This window comes from Carcharhinus amblyrhynchos, chromosome 31 (genome assembly GCF_965287045.1).
Source record: "Carcharhinus amblyrhynchos chromosome 31, sCarAmb.v2.hapA, whole genome shotgun sequence".
Lineage (NCBI taxonomy): Eukaryota > Metazoa > Chordata > Chondrichthyes > Carcharhiniformes > Carcharhinidae > Carcharhinus > Carcharhinus amblyrhynchos.
The window spans coordinates 2,213,670-2,233,914 of record NC_137354.1 but is presented as its reverse complement, the minus strand read 5'-3'; the positions used below and the strand labels follow the sequence as shown (position 1 = coordinate 2,233,914).

General features: G+C 43.9%; 1 protein-coding gene across 3 annotated transcripts in view; it reads left to right on the top strand.

Annotated features, from left to right (window-relative positions):
• Positions 1-20,245, top strand: part of ccser2a (coiled-coil serine-rich protein 2a) — a 670,411-nt gene that overhangs the window by 247,373 nt on the left and 402,793 nt on the right. The gene's annotated exons all lie outside the window — the stretch shown is intronic.

Here is a 20,245-nt window from a genome sequence, read left to right as displayed (position 1 = left end):
AGCGACCACTTCAGCCCTGGGAAATAGCCTCTGAGAATCCACCCTATCTATCCCTCTCAACATCTTATAAACCTCTAACAGGTCACCTCTCAACCGTCGTCTCTCCAGGGAGAAGAGTCCCAGCTCCCTCAACCTATCTTCATAAGGCATGCCTCCCAATCCAGGCAACATCCTTGTAAATCTCCTCTGCACCCTCTCAATAGCTTTCACGTCCTTCATAAGAACATAAGAAATAGGAGCAGGAGTAGGCCATCTAGCCCTTTGAGCCTGCCCCGCCATTCAATAAGATCATGGCTGATCTGTCGTGTCTCAGTTCCACCTTCCCGCCCTCTCCCCATAACCCTTAATCCCCTTGCCTATCAAAAACCTATCAACCCGCGTCTTAAATATATTTAGCGAGGCAGCCTCCACCACTTCAACGGGCAGAGAATTCCAGAGATTCACCACCCTTTGAGTGAAGAAGTTCCTCCTCAACTCCGTTCTAAACTGCACCCCCTTTATCTTGAGGCTGTGCCCTCTAGTCCTACTGTCCTTTCTGAGCGGGAAGAGCCTCTCCACCTCTATCCTATCCATCCCATTCATCATCATATATGTCTCAATGAGATCTCCCCTCATTCTTCTAAACTCTAACGAGTACAAGCCTAGTTTATTCAGCCTCTCCTCATAGTTCAACCCCCTCAACTCCGGTATCAGCCTAATAAACCTCCTCTGCACTCCCTCCAAGGCCAAAATATCCTTGCGTAAGTGCAGCGACCAAAACTGCACACAGTACTCCAGCTGCGGCCTCACCAGTGCCCTGTACAGTTGCAGCAAGACCTCCCTACTTTTATATTCAATCCCCCTCGCTATGAAGGCCAGCATCCCATTCGCCTTCCTGACCACCTGCTGCACCTGCAGGCTGGGTTTTTGCGACTCATGCACAAGGACCCCGAGGTCCCTCTGCACTGTCGCATGCTGCAGTTTTTCGCCACGTAAGTAATAGTTCTTCCTACCATTATTCCTACCAGAGTGGACAACTTCACACTTGCCAACATTAAATTCCATTTGCCAGTTCCTGGCCCATTCGCCCAGCCTTTCTAGATCCTTCTGCAGACTTTCCACACCTTCCGCACAATTTGCCGTTCCACCAATCTTGGTGTCATCAGCAAATTTCAACACCATACACTCGGTTCCCTCCTCCAGATCATCTATATAAATGGTAAATAGCTGAGGCCCCAGCACCGACCCCTGGGGCACTCCACTAGTCACCAACCGCCAATCCGAATAGCACCCATTGACCCCCACTCTCTGCCTCCTATTTGACAGCCAATCCCCTATCCACGCTAACACCCTACCCCCAACTCCAAGCCCCATGACCTTCTGTAATAACCTCTTGTGCGGCACCTTATCAAACGCCTTCTGAAGGTTGCCTTCCAATAGTGAGGCGACCAGAACTGCGCATGGTACTCCAAGTGGGGTCTGACAAGGGTCTTATAAAGTTGCAGCATTACCTCCTGACTCCTAAACTCAATCCCTTGATTAATGAAGGCCAGTACACCATACGCCTTCATGACCACATCCTCCACCTGCGAGGCCGATTTAAGAGTCCTATGGACCCGGACCCCAAGATCCCTCTGCTCTTCAACACAGCTAAGACTCCTACCCTTGATATTGTATTCCTTCATCCCATTGGTCCTGCCAAAATGGACCACTATAAATTTATCTGCGTTGAAGTCCATCTGCCACTTCTCCGTCCAGTCTTGCATCCTATCTATGTCCCGCTGCAACTTCTGACATCCCTCCAGACCATCCACAACACCACCATCGTCTGCGAACTTACTAACCCATCCTTTCACTTCCTCATCCAGGTCATTTATGAAAATGACAAACAGCAAGGGTCCTAGAACAGATCCCTGGGGCACTCCACTGGTGACCGACCTCCATGCAGAAAAAGACCCATCCACAACCACTGTATGCCTTGTGCAGGCAAGCCAGTTCTGGATCCACAAGGCCAAAGCCCCCTGGATCCCATGCCCTCTCACCTTCTCAAGAAGTCTTGCATGGGGGACCTTATCAAACGTCTTGCTGAAGTCCACGTAAACCACGTCTACCTCTCTTCCTTCGTCAATGTGCTCAGTCACATTCTCAAATAACTCAACTAGGCTCGTAAGGCACGACCTGCCCTTGACAAAACCATGTTGACTATTTCTGATCATTCTAAACTTCTCCAAACGCTCATAAATCTTGTCCCTCAGAAGCCTCTCCATCAGCTTACCAACCACTGAGGTCAGACTCACTGGTCGGTAATTTCCCGGGTTATCCCTGTTCCCTTTCTTGAAAATAGGAACCACATCTGCAATCCTCCGGAACCTCTCCCGTCTCCATCGATGAAGCAAAGATCATCGCCGGGGCTCTGCAATCACTTCCCTCATCTCCCACAGTAACCTGGGGTACATCCCATCTGGTCCCGGCGACTTGTCTATCTTGATAGAGTTTAAAAGTTCTAACACATCCTCTTCCTTAACATCCACATACTCAATCTTTTCAGACTGCCGCAAACCTGTAGTACAACCTCCCAGATCACTTTCCACCGTGAATACCGAGGCAAAGTACTCATTAAGCACCTCTGCCATTTCTTCCGGTTCCACACAGACTTTTCCCCCTTCACCTTTTATAGATCCTATCCCTTCTCCTCTCATCCTTTTACTTTTCACATATTTGTAGAAGGCCTTGGGATTCTCCTTAATCTTACCTGCCAAGGCCTTCTCATGACCCCTTCTGGCTCTCCTAATTTCCTTTTTAAGCTCCTTTCTACAAGCCTTATACTCCTCTAGATCCTTCACATCTCCTAGCTCTCCGAACCTTTTATACGCCTTTCCTTTCTTCCTGACTAGGTTCACCACAACCTTTGTGCACCACCGTTCCCACGCCCTACCAAAACCTCCTTGTCTCATCGGAAGGTCATTGTGCAGAGCTCTAGTCAAACATTCCTTGAAAATCCGCCACCTTCCTTCATACTTTTCCCCAAGAACGCCTCCTTCCAGTTTATTCGTCCAATTATCTGCCTGATGTCTTCATATTTCCCCTTACTCCAGACAAACACCTTCCTAGCCTGCCTGATCCTATCTCTTTCCGATGCTATCGTGAAGGAGACAGAATTATGGTCTCCATCCCCAAGATGCTCTCCTACCGAGAGATCCGACACCTGTCCTGGTTCATTAGCCAGCACCAGGTCAAGTACAGCCTCTCCTCTCGTAGGCTTATCTGTGTACTGTGTCAGGAAACCCTCCTGAACACACCTAACAAACTCCTCCCCATCCAAACCCCTTACCCTAGGGATATTCCAGTCGATGTTTGGGAAATTAAAGTCTCCCATCACAACAACTCTGTTATTACTACATCTCCCCAGGATCTGTTTCCCTATCTGCACCTCAACTTCCCTGTCACTATTGGGCGGCCTATAGAAAACACCGAGTAAAGTTATCGACCCTTTGCTGTTCCTAACTTCCACCCACAATGACTCTGTAGGCAGTCCCTCCACGGCATCCTCCTTCTCTGCAGCCATGACACTGTCCCTGATCAACAGTGCCACTCCACCACCTCTTTTGCCCCCAACCCTGTCCTTCCTGAAGCATCTGAATCCTGGCACCTGGAGTACCCAGTCCTGTCCCTGAGATATCCAAGTCTCTGTAATGGTCACCACATCACATTCCCAAGCAGCAATCCACACCCTAAGCTCATCTACCTTATTTACTACACTCCTGGCGTTAAAATAGACACACCTCAGCCCCTCGGTCTGGACATTTCTCTTCTCCACCACCCGTCTAACCTCCCTCTCATACTGTCTACAGTCCTTCCCTACCCGGGAGCTAACCTCCTCGGTCTCAGTCTCCTCATCTCTGTTCCCTCCCCCCAATCTTTCTAGTTTAAAGTCCCCCCATAACGGCCAAATAGAACCAAAAAACAGATGCTGTTTTTTCTATGGACTCCCACCTGCTGGAAACATTATTCAGTTTGTTCCATTCATGATGTTCACAATCATCAAAGATATAAATCTTCTGAATTTGAAGTCAGGTGCTCGAGATGGTGTTTGGATGTCAAACCTGATTGATAATGCTTGGCATGCACAAGGCGGTCCTCGGTTTACTAGAAGCTTTGTGGTGAGTGCAGCGACTTTCTGCCACAGTGCTGTGCTGTTCAGCACTCTGTCAGAGCAGACCAGTTCCTACCTCCATCTCCATGCCGAGCTGACCTTCATGGACCCTCCTGGATCACTATGGCATCTGGGGTTGGGGAGTTCAGGGGTCTCCTTGCCTCTCGTGCCACAGCAGTATTCATCTAGACAGCACCGTGCTGTGGGACTCATTCAGCCACTGCAACGGAGGTTGAAGTTTAACTGGGTGTGGAGCATGTGGTGAAGCCGCCAGTGGGTGGTCTAACAAAGACGAGGGGGAATGCGGAAGGAGATGGGTGAAAAATAAGGGCTCACTATGGCAAGCAGAGGAGCAAAGATGTGGGTGAAGACGATGAACAATGGAAGGTAGATGGAAGACCGAGGGGAGGGAAGCTGTCCTCTAACAAGGCTGCATGAAAAGCCCACAAACAAGGGAGTCAAAGGGATACCACATCGTTCATTGGAAGTTGTGGTGGGTAGAGGTCCAAGAAGGCCATGGATGCCTTCAACTACCCCCACTGAACCCATGAATAGACTTCCAATGAACAGACACCCTAGCTATGACTGTAACACTAATTCTGTATCCTGTCCTTTCATTCTCTATGTATGGTATGCTTTGACTTTATAACACACAAGAAACAATACTTTTCACTGTATACTAATACGTGTGACAATAATTGATCAAATCAAATCCGCTTGAGGCTGCTATCCTTTTCCTTCTCAGTTGCTGACACCCTGATGAAGACAAGTGAGCTGCAGAGAGTGATGTGAATGTGCAGAATTGGTATTTAAATATGGTACTGGGATCTTTGAACCTGTCAGCTGAGCTCCCCTAATCGGGGAAACTGTCATGGCTAAAAATTATTTGGGACACGCGCTAATCAAAGAGCCAACGTCAGTGTAAACTCTCGAAAAAAAATTCTTTTTGTTTACCAGACATAACCTGGGTTAAGCTCATAGAAGATTCATGAGAAAAACATTCTTGTTCTGAATTGTCTGTCACTGAATATGCCATTTTACAATTTACCTCAAGCTGTTGGGTTTTACATGTCATGTTTCCTTCTGTTACATTTCATTCTGCACTAACAATGTGGCTTCCTGGATAGACAGATTCTGCTGCATGGACACAATTTAAGTGGACTCGTTCCCTAAGTGTATGGTTCATTATTGTATTCACAGCCCTTCTACCCAGCACAAGGTGGGAATGCTGCCCATGTTAATAGTCTCCCTCTCTCTCCGAAGCCATGTGGGTAGGAAAATTCCTTCTGGTATGAATCATGTGTTTACAGTTAGAACTGTATCCAGTTTCTAGACAGCTGAGAAAAGCAGCAGGGCCGAGGAAGTCTGCCCGAATAAAGGGTTATTGTGTATTTTATTCACCTGGCTGGAGCTAGGAAGCAGGTGCAAGAGAACGTTAGCCGTGGCAATGAAGGGAATGTTTTCAAACCACTTTCGGTAGGATTTAATAAGAGAAATGTTTCTTCTGTTTGCTATACCTCAGCAGTTAGAGTTTTCCTTGAAGCTGCCAGGAATAGGCCATTGTGCAAACAGAAAAATTCTGTCACAAAGAGCAGGCCTGTGGCAGAGTTGTTCATTAAATGTAAAAGTACAGCTGTAGTTACTGCTATTGTACTGGAGAAAAGTAGGATATATTGTCTGTACCATAAAGTAAATTCAGTGCTTGATGTGTTACTTGTTGCTAAATTATACAATTATCTCATTCCTTGTGTAACCCTTGCTCCTTCTAGCACCTAGCAAGGATTAGAAGGTTCCTAAATCAGTTCCTTTCCCATGGAGGCTGAAGCTTTTGAGTGGTTTATATTGGGAGTAAACAGTGCAAGAGAAAGGGCCCTGACCTCAGGCACGGGTAATGCACAGCAGCAGTTTGTCTTGTTCCAGAGTAAGGATGTTTTTTTTTGGTGGGGAGGCCAGGGATTGGATCTGCTTTGTGTCTTTCACAATGACAGAATTCTTCATTGAGGGATAGGCTGAACTGTGAAGAAAAGATAGGTTGATGTTTTGGATGTATATCCTTGACCTTGGAGTGTGAAAAATCAAAATTTACAATAGGAGAGAACTGGTGACAAGTCAAGACCAAGCCAGGAATGCTGGTGCTTATTGTGGAGAGACATCTAACAAGGTTACTAGTTTGCAAACACAATTGTTAAAATGTCAGCAAAGTGAAGGCTGATGGTGAATCAGCTGAGTAAACATGTTTACTGTTGTGTAGGTTGTTCAAGTAGTTAGATTTGGAATGAAAGAGGAAATGGAAAAGATGCTACAATGTGTGTGGAAGCAGCTGCAAAAAAAGTTGTGAAAATGAAGTAGTTGATGGGACATCAGTAAGGCTACTTACTGATTACCAAAGAAAAATATAGATTAGGTTGCTGAACATATTATGTGGAACCTGTTGAAACAGTTCAGCTGGCCAAAAGATTGGATGGCCATTGCACAAATTGGCTGGGGTGGGGAAGGGGAGCTAAGGAATAGTACGGTGAAAATTACTCTAGTTGATAGAAGGGAAATGTTTGCATCAAGTGAAAAAGAGACAACACTGTGAGCAGCAAAAGCAATGTTTACTTGGATTGTAACAAATCCACAAAACTTGATGTCCTGTAGGGAAATGTTTGTCAGCCTGGAGTGTGATATTATATGTGGCAGTAATGATGCAGGAAGGATAGTGGGATGACAGTTGAGAATCAGGGGCCGTTAAAATGAAAATCACAGGAGTAATGAAAGCACAAATTGATTTGAGGAAAAAGCACATTTCAGAAACTTTGGTCTGGCAAGTGGAGTCATGCAAGGGTTCGACAATAAGAAGTCTCACAACACTAGGTTGAAGTCCAACAGGTTTATTTAGCAGCACGAGCTTTTGGTTTGACAGAGGCAGGGACATTTCAGGAAAGGGATGATATCAGTGAATAAAGCCAGGCAGAAGGGGGGAAATAATCTTGGTAGCTGTGGTGATTGGTAGATTTTGTAACATCTGCATTACCTGAATTTGCAGGGTTTTGTTTTGCCAATCAATGGTTTGCTTGAACAGGTTTTTCCCATTCCTACATGGGGGAACTTCATTTTGGTCAATGTTCCTTTTTACACCTTGACTGAGAACCATTGGATGAGATTGCATAAGATCAACTTGCCCGAGAATTTGAATTCTTGGTAGCCAGATTCACTCTCTCTTGCTACTGGGTCAGAAACGCAAAGGTTCATATTCTGTTTCAGGACTTGAGAACACTTCAGGATTGCATTCTTAGATGAGATGAATGTTAAACTGATGAATTCTCAGCCTGTTCAAATGAGAGTGAAAGATCCCAGAGCACTTTTTTAAAGAAGTGCGGGATGCACTTGTGGAATTTTGGCGAACGTTCATTCTGTGAGCAAAACTGCCAAATGGATTAACTGGCCTTTCATCTTATTAGTGTTTATGGGATCTTGCTGTGTGAAAAACGGTTTCCTTATTTATTATAACACTTAGCAAATAGTCATCAACTGTGAAGCAATTTGGAGATATGCTGAGTATTTGATAGTTCTTTATTTCTGATTGTTTTAATTGAAAATTTGTTGCGGAATGGTGAGTTTACCATGGGATATTAAATAGTTCACAGTCAGGAGGTAAAATATAGTAGTTTTATGATCATAATAGCTTACAAAATGAGGGAGAGCAGCAAAGTCAGAGGATGCCGTTAAAATACTTGCAAAATAATTTACTTTTCTTATGGAACAGGGCAGATGAGTAGAAAATTAATTATGTTGCATCTGAATGTGAACCATTACACATTGTCTCTGCCAATGTGTGCAATTAATGGAATTGAAGTAGCACAACAGAGTTGAAAAGAAATGGGCAAGCCAATTTTTATGTCTAGACAATACGATGAAGGAATTAATGAAGAGAATAGAATGTTTTGACATATAGCTCAAAGAGTAGAACAGATTTAAGTGAATTTTGCTGATACTTTATAATGCATTGGTAAGATTATAAAATAACTTCTCCAGTTTTGGTCATGTCACAAAAAATAAATTGGAGAAGATGCAGGTAGAGGAATAAAACTGACATCACATATGAAACAAATGAGGAAAGAGAAGAGCAAAAACAGATTTGCATACAAATAACACCTTAACACACTCAGAAATAAGTGTTCCCCTTACTCTGAGGTACTTCGTAGAGTGCAGTAGGTTTGGTATAGGAGCATGCAGCAAAATTCCACAGTTAGTCATGAGGCAAATGGCTAGTTAATTTTGGTGGTGTGTTTGAGAGAGCCATGTTAATTGGCACACAGGGCAAGCTAATGTTTTACAGTCTGAATACAGTTAAACTGTGACCTATTGAAGTATATCATACATTCAAAAGTTACAGATAGACTGTCAGAGGCTAGGTATTCTGTCACAAGCAACTCACCTCCTGACTCCTCAAAGCCTGTCCTTCATCTGCAAGACACAAATCAAGTGAATGATGGAATTCTTGCCTAGAGGAATGCAGTTCCAACAGTGTACAAGATGCACTGCAACAACTCAACAAGGCCCTTTCAACAGCACCTTCCGAACCCATGCCGTGACCACCTTGAAGAGCATGGGAATTCACTTCATAATCGCTGATTGAATCTACCTCCACCACACTGCCAGGCAGATACATGGAACATCACCACCTGCAATTTACCCTCTAGTCAACACACCATCCTGTCTGGAGCTATATTGTCATTCCTTCACTGCCATTGGATCTTCCTACTGCAGTCCAGTACATGGACTGAGTAGTTCAAGACGGTCAATCATCACCCACACGACTACTCACCACTACTGAGGAGCAGTTAGGGGTGGCTTGGTCAGAACTGCCTGCATCTCAGCAATGAATTAAAGAAACATTTTAAAGCATAGACTGAAGACAGTAAAAATGATATTAACTCTTTATTCAATAAGTATTCTGGAATAATCTGCCAAGCAAGATAATGAAGGTATACTTATTGTGATGATTCAAGATAGAACTGAATTCTGTAATGTAGAGTTAACTCCAGTGAATTGAGCTTTGATAGGTGAATGACTTTTCTGATTCTATATACTTGTATCTAAATATGGATGCATAGTCCTGATGCATGTCCCTATGGTACAGCATTAACTCTCAACTTCCCAATTAGATGTCATCTCATTTACATCTAACTACTTTGTGAAATAATATGCTGGTTACATAAGTCTTCAGGCTCTTTTTGTGGTTTCTAATCGTTTTGTCTAATTCATGGATTCATAGAATGATTTTAGTGCAGCATTTTGAAATGTTATGTCTGTGTCAGCTCTATACAAGATCATTTCAACGAGTGCCACTTACCCACCTCCTCCCCATTGTGCTGCAAATTTTTCCTTTAGAAATAATGATGTAATTCTATTGTGACAGCCACAACTGTATTTGCCTCCAACAGGCAGTGCATTCCAGACTCGAACCATTCAGTGCATAAAAATCTTCCTTGTCATGTCGTTTTTGCTTTTTTTGTCAATTGCATTTAATTTGTGTCCACCGATTCTTGATCCTTATACCAGTGAGAACAGTTTCTCCCTATCTACTTGTTTAAAGTTTATTTATTAGTCACAAGTAGGCTTACACTAACACTACGATGAAGCTACTGTAAAAATCCTGTAGTCGCACTCCGGCACCTGTTTGGGTACACTGAGGGAGAATTTAGCATGGCCAATGCACCTAACCAGCATGTCTATTTTGACTGTGGGAGGAAACCTGAGTACCCGGAGGAAACCTGAGTACCCAGAGGAAACCCACACAGACACAGGAAGAATGTGCAAACCCCATACACACGCTGACCCAAGCCGGGAATCAAACCCAGGTCCCTAATGCTGTGAGGCAGCAGTGCAAACCACTATGCTATCGTGCTGCCCCTGTACTCTATTCACATCCCTAAATGATTTTGAATATCTCTATCAAGTCTCTTCTTAATCTTCTCATCTCCAAGCAGAACAGGTCCAGCTTCTCCAATCTATCCTCACAACTGAAGTTTGTTGGGTTCTGGCTTCAAATTGTTAGATTTTAGCTTCAAATCCTTGTTCATTGGAGAGTCAATATTGAAGCACAAACTTTTGGTTACAAACTTTTATTTTGATGGCATGTGGTGTTCAGTCCAGCTGTACCGTGTCATAACAAAGGTTTCCTTGTGTCCCTCTTTTTAACTCTCTAGGCTGCAGCTTGAACAGTGCTAGCCAGCTCCACAACCTCGAGCCTTTTTGCAAACAACCTTTTGTCTTCTACCACAGATTGCAACAGTTTGATACATAATGCTTCAAATCCCTCAAGTTCCTCAGCTCTGGAACCATTCTTATGAATCAAAGAACAAAGAACAAAAATCAGCCTGGGAAACAGGCCCTTCGGCCCAATGAGCCCGTGCCGCCATCTCAACACCACCAGTCCACCTCTCTACCCATGACCCCTATCCTTTCTGCATCCTCTCTAAGGTCTTCACATCCTTCCTAAAATATGGCAACCAGAATTGAACAGAATACTCCAGTTGATTTGATTTGATTTATTATTGTCATACGTATTAGCATACAGTGAAAAGTATTATTTCTTGCCTGCTACACAGACAAAGCATACCGTTCATAGAGAAGGAAATGAGAGTGTGCAGAATGTAGTGTTACAGTCATTGCTAGGATGTACAGAAAGATCAACTTAATGCAAAGTAAGTCCATTCAAAAGTCTGATGGCAGCAGGGAAGAAGCTGTTCTTGAGTCAGTTGGTACATGAACTCAAACTTCTGTATCTCCTTCCCAAAGGAAGAAGATGGAAGAGAGAATGAGCGGGGTGCATGGGGTCCTTAATTATGCTGGCTGCTATGCTGAGGCAGCAGGAAGTGTAGACAGAATCAATGGATGGGAGGTTGATTTGTGTGATGGATTGGCTTACATTTACGACCTTCTGTAGTTTCTTGCGGTCTTGGGCAGAGCAGGAGCCCATACCAAGCTGTGATACAACCAGAAAGAATGCTTCCTATGGTGCATATGTTAAAGTTGGTGGGAGTCGTAGCTGACGTGCCAAATTGAGGCTGAACCAGTGTTTTGTACAAGTTTATTCTGACCTCCTTGCTCTTGTACTCTATGTACCCAGGATCTCGTGTTTTTTAACTATTCTTTTAACCTGCCTGCCACTTTCAATGATTTGTGCATGTCCCTTTGCTCTTGCACTGCTTTAGAGTTGTATTCTTTATTCTATTTTGTCTCTCTGTGTTCTTCTTACTAAAATGAATCACTTTAGACTTCTCTGTGCTGAATTTCATCTGCTACTTGTTCTCTCATTCTGCTGACGTCCTTTTAAAGTTCTACAGTATCATCCTCGATTCACAAAACTTCTAAGTTTTGTGTCATGTGCAAATTTTAAAATTGTGCCTTGTAAACCAAGATCTAAGTCATTAATATATTTCTGAAAAGCAGGTGTCCTAACTGATCCCTGGGGAACTCCAATAAGAACCGCCCGCCAGTTCTATTTTGAATCTCCTGTTACATTTTAGCATATTTGTAATGTAGGTGTGTTGAGGTTACTGGTTTTGATTGAAGCAATTAATATTTCAGTTATAAAAGCTATTAATGATAATATTGGTATTTATCATCTGATTTACGATTTTTGGTTCATTTTTCTAAATTTTAATTTGTTTGATCTCTGTGGTTTTATGGTATCAAACTTTGATCTATAAAATAGCTGTATTTTTCTCCCTTACAAGGTATTCAGCCAAAGTGTACTTCACTCTCTCACTCTCGAGAAATCCAGGCAAAGGCACTTGGAGTTTCTGACAATGCCTTTGTTACGAACTATAGTACGGGCTGACCCCAGTGATCCAATTAGTGGTTCACCAAGGTGAACCTCGATACAGAAATTAAGCAATCATTTATAGTTGAAATCCAGTTACAATAAATTAGCATATACAAATCAAAAGGTGTTCATTTGCACAGAAGTTATATCTATATCCACTTAGCAGGTTTACATAAGGGTACAGTTGCCCAATTAGAACATGTGCACTTCTACCTAACTATAATATCATCAAACAATGAGTCAGAGGTTTACAGCATGGAAACAGGCCCTTCGGCCCAACTTGTCCATACTGCCCCTTTTTAACCCCGAAACTAGTCCCAATTATCTGTGTTTGGCCCATGTTCCCCTATACCCATCTTACCCATGTAACTGTCTAAACGCTTTTTAAAAGACAGAATTGTACCCATCTCTACTACTATTTCTGGCTTGTTTCAGACATACACCACCCTCTGTGTGAAAAAATTGTCCCTCTGGACACTTTTGTACTTCTGCCCTCTCATCTTAAACCTATGCCCTCTAGTTTTAGACTCCCCTACCTTTGGGAAAAGGTATTGATTTTCTAGCTGATCCATGCCCCTCATTATTTTATAGACTTCTATAAGACCACCCCTCAGTCTCCTACACTCCAGAGAGAAAAGTCTATTCAGTCTCTCCATATAACTCAAACCATCAAGTCCCAGTCACATCCTAGTAAATCTTTCCTGCACTCATTCTAGTTTAATAATATCCTTTCTATAATAGGGTGACCAGAACTATACACAGTATTCCAAGTGTGGCCTTACTAATGTCTTCTACAACTTCAAGTCATTTGAACTCCTGTATTCAATGTTCAGAACAATGAAACCAAATATGCCAAATGCCTTCTTCATCACTCTGTCCACCTGTGACTCCACTTTCAAGGAGCTGTGAACCTGTACCCCGAGATCTCTTTGTTCTGTAACTCTCCCCAACACTACCATTAACTGAGTAAGTCCTGCCCTGGTTCACTCAAGCAAAATGCTTCACCTCGCATTTATCTAAATTAAACTCCATCTGCATTTCTCAGCTCACTGGCCCAATTGATCAAGGTCGCTTTGCAATCTGAGATAACCTTCTTCACTGTCCACTCTGCCATCAATCTTGATGTCATCTGCAAACGTACTAACCATGCCTACTAAATTCTCATCCAAATGATTAATATAAATGACAAGTGACAGTGGATCCAACACCGATCCCTGAGGCACTGCACTGGTCACAGTCTTCCATCTTTTGTCTTCTGTCATCAAACAAATTTTGATTCCATTTGGCTACCTCACCCTGGATCTCGTGAGATTTAAGTTAATGCAACAACCTACCATGTAGTACCTTATCAAAGGCCTTGCTAAAGTCCATGTAGACAACATCAGCTGCACTGCCCTCATCTACCTTCTTGGTTATCCCTTCAAAAAACTCAATCAAATTTGTGAGACATGATTTTCCACTCTCAAAGCCATGTTGACTGTCCCTAATCAGTTCTTGCATCTCTAATTTTGTTTGTAGGTCCTATCCCTCAAAATACCTTCGAACAACTTATCCACTTGATAGGGCAGACGCAACACGGTTTCATTAAAGGGAAGTCGTGTCTGACAAATTTACTGGAGTTCTATGAGGATGTGTCTAGGGCAGTGGATAGAGGAGAGCCGGTGGATGTGGTCTTTCTGGATTTTCAGAAGGCGTTTGACAAGGTACCTCACAAGAGGTTATTGCAGAAGGTCAGGGGACATGGAGTTGGGGGTAGGGTGTTAGCGTGGATAGAGGATTGGTTGTCAAATAGGAGGCAGAGAGTGGGGGTCAATGGGTGCTATTCGGATTGGCGGTTGGTGACTAGTGGGGTGCCCCAGGGGTCGGTGCTGGGGCCTCAGCTATTTACCATTTATATAGATGATCTGGAGGAGGGAACCGAGTGCAGGGTGTCGAAATTTGCTGATGACACCAAGATTGGGGGAAAGGCAAATTGTGCGGAGGGTGTGGAGAGTCTGCAGAAGGATCTAGATAGGCTGGGCGAATGGGCCAGGAAATGGCAAATGGAATTTAATGTTGGCAAGTGTGAGGTGGTCCACTTTGGTAGGAAGAATGGTAGGAAGGACTATTACTTACGTGGCGAAAAACTGCAGCAGGCGACGGTGCAGAGGGACCTCGGGGTCCTTGTGCATGAGTCGCAAAAACCCAGCTTGCAGGTGCAGCAGGTAGTCAGGAAGGCGAATGGGATGCTGGCCTTCATAGCGAGGGGGATTGAATATAAAAGTAGGGAGGTCTTGCTGCAGCTGTATAGGGCATTGGTGAGGCCGCAGCTGGAGTACTGTGTGCAGTTTTGGGCGCCGCACCTGCGCAAGGATATTTTGGCCCTGGAGGGAGTGCAGAGGAGGTTTACTAGGCTGATACCGGAGTTGAGGGGGTTGAGCTATGAGGAGAGGCTGAATAAACTAGGCTTGTACTCGTTAGAGTTTAGAAGAATGAGGGGAGATCTCATTGAGACGTATAAGATGATGAATGGGATGGATAGGATAGAGGTGGAGAGACTCTTCCCGCTCAAAAAAGACAGTAGGACTAGGGGGCACAGCCTCAAGATAAAGGGGAGGCGGTTTAGAACGGAGTTGAGGAGGAACTTCTTCACTCAAAGGGTGGTGAATCTCTGGAATTCTCTGCCCGTTGAAGTGGTGGAGGCTGCCTCGCTAAATATTTTTAAAAAGCGGGTTGATGGGTTCTTGATAAGAGAGGGGATTAAGGGTTATGGGGAGAGGGCGGGAAAGTGGAACTGAGCCACGACAGATCAGCCATGATCTTATTGAATGGCGGGGCAGGCTCGAAGGGCTAGATGGCCTACTCCTGCTCCTATTTCTTATGTTCTTATGTTCTTATGTTCTTATATGAGGCTGATCAGTCTGTAGCTCCCAGGCTTTTCCCTGCAGCCCTTTTTAAACAAAGGCACAACATTTGCCATCCTCCTAATGGTAGCTATATGTCTAACCAATGGTACATCAACCTCCCTTTTCCATTGTCCATTGTTCTAATGAACACATCAGCTGCACATTGTTCAATTCCCTGTGTGACTGAGATATAGTTTGTGATTGTTAAACTCGTGTGATTGTTAATCCTTTCATCTTAGTATAAAGCTATTCCGATATGGACATTCACCAGGAGTAAAACTCTTGGAAATTACGTTTCTGGTACTTGGTCTTTTGTATATCATTCACTAAATGGTTGCTGGTTATTGGTGCATTTGTGAACTCTTGGTAGTATTTGAATTGCAAAACTCTGTAGGGATCAGCAGCAGAGTATAGATACAGGTCACGTTCCTCAAATTTCCTGAGACAGAATAGTTGTATCAGGCCCCATCACCTGATTTTTCACTTCACACTCCTTGCACTATGTTGACCGTATATCATACACCCAAAAATCCACCAGGTTTGAATCAGCTTCCTCGGTCTGCAGTCTGTAATTGTGTCTGTGAATGGAGGGTCACACCTTCAGTTTGGTCACAGCTGGGGCAAAAGTAGGAAATGAGACCAATTCTACATCAATTTGATGGGTTGCAATGTATTAATTTCAGATCAATCTATATACATTTTTATAGAAACAGAGGCCATATTTAGAGGATTTAGGCAAATAGAAAATTTCTATGTTTAACTTTGGGTACCTCCTTCAAAATTGATGGTTTTGATCCATCATGCAAGTGTATAATGAACTGACTTGATAAGCTGGAGTCTTTCACCTTGAAAGGAGACATCTCCAAAGGAAGCTTTATTCGGAGGAAGGAAAAATGCCCATAGCAGTAACAGGAAGATTATAGGGTTGGTGTTTTGGAAGGGGAAAATTAAGTGTGCTGAAGTGTCTTTTTCATCAGAATCTATCTTCCAGTATTTCATATTGGCACATGAGTGAGGCAATCATATCTGTAATTCAATTGGCATTCAAACTGCTTTTCATTTTCCAATGCAGTTGATGAGACTGATGGGCAGTTTTTAGTAGCGGTGTTCAGGCACTGGCTGTGATGTTTTGCCTACCTAAACAGCAAGTGTTACTGAAGTAGCAACAGTCTCAGTTCAGCCTACTGGGAAACATCATCTGATAATTAGAGATCTGTAAACAAGATAAAGAAGTATGCTTTCACACAGTTCTAATTGTGTTGCTTATGCAGAGTAACATGTTATTTTTACTTTTATCAAGCGAGTGGAAGCCCAGAAAATAACTTTTCTCATGATTGCCTTCTCTTCTCCTTTGGAAATATCAAATGTTATTAAATCTGTAAACTTGAACTAACTCGGCTTACTGTTTAAAATGTTGAATGTTAGCTATGAGCCTATTGAATGGGCGGCACAGTGGTTAGCACTTCTGCCTCACAGCACTAGGGACCCAGGTTTAATTCCGGCCCTGAGTAATTGTCTGTGTAGAACTTGCATGTTTTCCTCCTGTCTGCGTGGGTTTCCTCTGGATGCTCCGGTTTCCTCCCACAGCCCAAAGACATGCGAGTTAGGTGGATTGGCCATGCTAAATTGCCCCTTAGTGTCAGGGGCATTAGTAGGGTGGATACATGGACTTATGGGGATAGGGCCTGGGCGGGATTGTCGTCAGTGCAGGCTCAATGGGTCAAATGGCCTCTTTCTTCAAACTTGACAGACCACATGGTTTACTCTTGTTCCTATCTCTTGTGTTGTCATCCCTTTCAGCTGCCAAAATATTTGGCAGATCGATGGCTAAAGATACTGTTGTTCTTCCTGGTTAGGCGTAGGTGTGCAACATGTTTTCTATGTTAAGGATGCTGCGTAAATGTATTGTCCATAGTCAGCCCAGCTCCAGGCTCTAGCTCTGGGAAGGTATCAGGTAAAATTATCATTGTAACTTTACAAGTGAACAGTTATTGCTCTAAACAGTCAAATGAGTGTATTTTCTGGCATGTGCTGAGGACAAGTGATTGTTGAACTGCACAGCATGATGTCTGCATATTTGAGGGGGAAGAAATGGAGAATTAAGCAAAATGTTCCATACTTTCTAACCACAATCTTTAACTCAAATGTCATTTCTATATTTTACCCAAGCAGTGTTAGAACTAATTTTTGTAAGATGTGATTGCAAAGGCTTTGACACAATCTTTTCCTTAGAGATTCAATGTCAAAACTAATTAATGTTCATCACTGCCCTGGTTGTTGATTATTTGATTGTAAGTAATATGTCCCTGCTTCCTGATAGGCTGGGATGAAACTCTTTGCAGTTAGTTTTCACGGTTGTCAGTCAGAGGGACCATGCTGCTTTCCTGAATTGGATTTGCCATTGAATTCTCTGGAGCGTACGTCAGCGGTCAAAGCTGCAGTAGCATAATTATCTTGTCTTGGAATTATTTTTTCTTTTTCATACGTGAGTGACACTGGCAAGGCAACATTTAGTGCTCATCTTTGGTGCCTGAGAACATTAAAGAGTCAAACACAGAGTGTAAAGCAATCGTTCTATATTAGCCAGACTGGACCAGAGTGGTCGTCACCTAAAGAGAACGGTAAACAGGTGGTGTTCTGAAGACAATCTTGCAGCATTTTATAGTTTAAGCCCAAAAATTACTGGATTGGTGGATTTTGATTATTTTTAGGGGAGATTTGAACTCAAGACCTCTGGGTTCCTCGCCCAGTACCACAATCATTACATTACTGAATCTGTAAAACTTGAATATGTAGAATCACAGAATTGTTACACCACTGAAGGAGTCTTCTTTTGCTGGCTCTCTGATGGCGTAATTCCTTCCTGGAAGCATTGATTAAACCTACATCCACCACACTCAGGCAGCACATTCCAGATAACCATTCCCTCCGTGGAAAAGTTACTTCTCATTTCGTCATTGCTTCTTTTACTAATTACTTAAATCTGGGCCCTGTTGTTCTCAATCCTTCCACCAGTGGATAGAGTTTGCTTTATCTACCCTGTCCAGGCCCTTCCTGATTTTGATCAAACCTACTCTCATCTTTCTCCAAGGCAAGAAGCTCCAATTTCTCCAATCTGTCATTATAATTGAAGGCCCTTATTCCTGGCTGGCGTAGGGCACAGCGCCATGGACCCAGGTTCGATTCCCAGCTTGAGTCACTCTGTATGGAATCTGCACGTTCTCCTCATACCTGCGTGCGTTTCCTCTGGGTGCTCTGGTTTCGTCCCACAGTTGGAAAGAATTGCTGGTTAGGTGCATTGACCATGCTAAATTGAGCGTGCCCGGAATGTGGTGACGACGGGATTTTCACAGTATCTTCATTACAGTGTTAACGTAAGCCTATTATGACTAATAAATAAACTTAAACTTATTCTTGGAAATCATTTCTGTATTGTCCCTCGTGTTTCCATGTCTTTCTGAGAATGTGGTTCAAGTTCTGAACTGGATGAACTCCAGATGAGGAGTTATACAAGTTTTAACATAGCGCAGAGGAGCAATGTCCTGACTTTGTTAGAAAGCCTCGTATAGCATATGCTTTTTTTTAAGATGTATTTTTGACCTGTCTTGCCACCATCAATGACTTATGCATAGACACACCGTTAATACAGATCGATACTGGTGATCCTTAGAAAATTCTAGAAATAAATCTTCAACTAACATCTACTTCAGTCCCGGTACAGGTTTGATGAAAGAAAGTAAGACTTTAGGCCTAATTTTACCATTGCAGGCGCGAAAATGTGGTAAAGTTGAGTGTGGGGCCGTTAATGCGATCTGTGCCCATGTCCGTACAGGGTGCCACTTTACCGAAACCCGGGAATGGCGGCGATTCGATTTGCACCCAAAACGGGCGCAACGGCATTTGCATGCATTTAAATTGAATTAATGAACTGCCTGCTCAAATTTATCAGCATTTCCCCCTTTACCACAGCGTTTGCCAATCTGGAACCGCGCTGTAATGGACCTGATCAATAAGTCTGAATTGGGTGCGCCAGCTGCTGAAGACCATGTTCAGTCCTCTCAAAGGCTCTCTAACTCAGATCATTGGTGGGGGGAGGAAGGAGGGAGGCGAGTCAGATCATTTTCTGGTTGGGGAAGTGAGGCCTGATCGTTGCCTGTTTTTTTGGGGTGCGGGTGGGTGGGGGAAGAGGGAGAGGAGGCGGGTCATATGTATCTCTGTTGGGGGAGGAGGGCTGATTGTTGTCTGGTGGTGGTGGGGGAGGGCTGATCATGTCAGGTGGGGAGGGAGCAGGAGGTGGGTCAGATGTTCCTCTTGGGGGGGGCGAGCAGGTGGTGAATGAGGCCAGACCATTCTCGGGGTGGGGGGGGTGGGGGTTAGTCAGGACTGAGGCCAGATTGTTGTCTGGGTGGGAGGGGAGGCCCAATCGCTCACTGGTGGCAGAGGAGGATCTCCGGTTGGGGTGGGTGGTATCAGATGGATCTCTGGTTGGGAGGGAGGAGGGGGGCAGGGGTGGCGATTGGTCTGAGTAGTGAGGGGGTGATAAGGGGGACAGCGATGTATGTGTGTGGGTAGTGGGTGGGTGGATAAGGGAGGCAATGATGTGTGGGGTTAGTGCAGGTGTGGATAAGGGGGACAGTGATGTGTGTGTGCGTGGGTAGTGGGGGGGGTGGATAAGGGGAACAGTAATGTGTGTGTGTGGATGGGGGGGACAGTGATGTTGGGGGGGTGGATAAGGGAGACAATGGTGTCTGGGGTTAGTGGGGGGGTGGATAAGGGGTCAGTGATGTGTGTGGGTTGTTTGGGGGGGTGGATAAGTAGGACAGCGATGTGTGTGGTGATGGGGGGGGGGGCGTGGTGGATAGGGGGGCACAGTGATATTGTAGGGATGGCAGTGATGTGTGCGGGGGCCATCGCTCCAGCTTTTTGCTCCCGGGCTGTTTTCTCCACTTTGTGGCCTGGGGACGATTTGACAGCAGCATGCTTTTTCAAATTTTTTTCCAACTGCGCATGCACAGTTCAGAGCTTTGATCGTTTCGGCCGCGCTAAGCCCCGTCCATAGGGCAAATGGGACAGGAGATTTTTTTCAGGCTGAGTGCGTATGGGATGCCTGAGAGCAGATTTCGAAGTCGGACCTGCATTATGCCCAGATTCAGCACTTAGAATGAAAATGGTAAAATCAGGCCCTTTGTGTCCATTCAGGAATGTGGGTCAGTTATTAGCGTAAATCAATAATAATATACACACAAACATCAGATTAACAGAGAATCTACTGTTTTAAGGAGTGGGAGGGAAGAGAAGTGTTGTGAATGTTTTTTTAAATTGAGTAAGAATATCACTAAATGTGCAAAATTCTATTTAGATCATAGATTATCATAGAATTCTATGCCTGAATGGCTACATTTTCAAAACATT